This window comes from Prunus persica, chromosome G4 (genome assembly GCF_000346465.2).
Source record: "Prunus persica cultivar Lovell chromosome G4, Prunus_persica_NCBIv2, whole genome shotgun sequence".
NCBI lineage: Eukaryota > Viridiplantae > Streptophyta > Magnoliopsida > Rosales > Rosaceae > Prunus > Prunus persica.
The window spans coordinates 2,032,289-2,035,030 of NC_034012.1; the positions used below are offsets into that span (position 1 = coordinate 2,032,289).

At 34.9% G+C, this 2,742-nt stretch overlaps 1 long non-coding RNA gene across 1 annotated transcript; it reads left to right on the forward strand.

The window, feature by feature from the left end:
• Positions 742-2,212, forward strand: LOC109948915. The gene is made up of 2 exons (XR_002271358.1): positions 742-1,705; positions 1,805-2,212. It is a non-coding gene; the product is annotated as an uncharacterized LOC109948915 (long non-coding RNA).

Here is a 2,742-nt window from a genome sequence, read left to right on the forward strand (position 1 = left end):
GCCAAACCACGCAGAGAGTAAAAATTTGCGTCATGACTTGAAAGAAGATCGATGTGATTAACCAAAACATATATAAAAAAAGTCGATACCATGGCTGCATAGCAAAAAGAAAATGGCTCCCTAATAGACCATGGGCTTTGTGATTGGGGCGAACTCCATGTATGTCTGAATCTAAGTAGCCCTATTTGCTTTGACGGTGACTTCCCTTTGAACATCAACCCCTAACTTTATTATTTCGTTATATCAAATGTACAAAATGCATAACCTGGAGAACATTAAATTTGTTTCCCTTATTTAACTCAAGGGTAAAATGGGTATAGAGAATTAATAAATGAGAGTCAGTGGACCTATATCGGAAAAATAAAATATGCGGATCATATACCTAATAACAACTATACTTTTGGACCCAAACAAAGAGTAAGAAGTTACTCAAATTAGCTTTATGCACTTTACATCTGTGTTTATTATTTTTTTCTTTTTCCAGGGGACGAGTGGCATTAAGCTCAATACGCACAAGGGAGGGACTACCTTGATGAGTGATTTACAGTTGCAATATTCCGATATGGATTCGTGAGCCTGAATGTTTGTTTGATCTCATTGTGTGTTTCATTATATTGGAAAAAATACCACAGGGGACAGTTCTGGGAGATATTTACTAGTCCTGCTTCAACAATAATTTAGATGAGAAATTGTGGCTCCCCATGTAAATCATAAGCAAAAGCGCCTCATAGCAGCAAAGAAGAAACAGTGTGGTGCAAAAGAAAAGTCTAAAATAAACTTTAACTTAAGAACAATATGTGCATAAAGTTAATTCCAAATGATATGATGTTACACGCACACGCTAATTATCGGACTAGTCTAGCATTCTTGCAGTTATTTAGAGGAGTGCATGCCCAAGATGCTACACGTTGCATAAAACTTCTACCAACTTCCTTCTTGGCATACCAAACAAAATAGGAGACGCACCAAATTCCTCAAATAGAATCCACGGTAGAGCTCGAACTTCACTGTGCAAGTAGAAAACTTTTTTTGATACGGAAAAGGGAAATTACAAGCAGAAACCTCGAAGTAAGTTGATCATATAGAATATACGTGTGGGCATATTTTATGATTAAGTAATTAAAAGATAAGAATTTTTTGTGTCTGCTAAAAATAAGAAAAATAAAATAAAATTAAGTGGATAGTATAAGTAGGTATGATACATTTAACCAACAAAAAAAATAGTACGTACGACATAAAATTTATTATTATAAAAAAAAAAAAAAAAGTAGTGGTAATGGTCGCAAACGAACAAAAGTTCAACCCGCTACAATCACAAATTTGTTGTTGAAAAAGAAAGATGAACATACAATTAATACCAGCAGTCATCCTTTTATAAGAGAGACGTTCTGTTTAGGGAAGGAAAAAAATCTTATCCACTAAGACGGGAAAAAAACACAAGGAGCTAAACAGGAAACAAAAGGTTTGGCCAAAAAAAAAAGGGGAAACAAAAGGTTTGGCCACAAAAAAAAAGGGAAAACAAAAGGTTTGGCTAAAAAAGAAAAGAGGAAACATAAGGAATATGGCCAAACCAGGCAGAGCGTAAAAATTTGCCTTGCACGAAACGCATTGACAAACCCCGAATGAAGAAATTCGATAGCTTCAACAATCAACATTCAACGCCTTTGAAAACGAGTTTGTATCCTAGCACTGACCCAGTTGATGTGTATGTTGGTGATGCTGAACATGCTGTTCTCCATTTAAAGTTGTTTCTGTATAATGAAGTAATTTTTGCCAATACATGTTTCTAATGCTTGCTTTGCAGGTTCAATAGCATATATTGCTTACACGGACTCTGATGGGAATTTTATCTCTGCTGCGGACTCTGAGACATCAGTTGAATATCAGCAAGAACTAAGACCAGAGGAAAATGTACTTTTCTTGGATCCTTCCGGGTAGTTTTTTTTTCATCCTTTGTAGTGGATTCTGCATTGAAAGGGTTAAGGGAAGAAGGAACCTTTAGTTTGGCATTCCATATTCCATATTCCTCTTCCTCTTTTTGTTTTCTCTTTGGCATAATTTTTCCTTCCGTAGGTCATGAAATCTGGGGAATTCTTTCGTAATGAAAGACAATCCTAACAATAGCTTTATGAAAATATGATAACTTTATGTGATTAGCATTTTTTGCAACGTTTCTTTTACTCTTTTTTAAATGTCAGCACTTCTATTACATTATTCCACAGTTCCTTCCAAGTTTTAATCGTTTATGATCAATGTGTGTGGACGCTACATTTTTTTATTGCCATCTCCAGAACCTCCTCTACTATCAGTAGAGGACTAGCAGCTCATGAGCCAAATGAGGGTCTTAAACTCAAACATAGATCAATTACAAACCGAAAATATGGAATAATGCGTATGATGGCACTGCCTTATTGTAAGTATTTGACAAATATTGAAGTTTGTTCGGCCTTTAAACCCAAAGGAGTTGTTTGGTACACAGGCTGGGCTTGGACTGGCTTGGACTAAATTTAGTACCATGTTTGTTTCATTTAATTCTAATCTTAGATGAGATTGCTAATACGGGGCCCACCAAAAACACCTCTTTAGGAGGGGACTACTAAGCCCATGTAGAAAGGGAGGACTAACTAGTCCTATGTTTATCAATGTATAAGATGCATATATTATATTGTAATACTAATAACATATATTACTATTATTATTATTATTATTATTACATACACATATACTATAATATACATATAT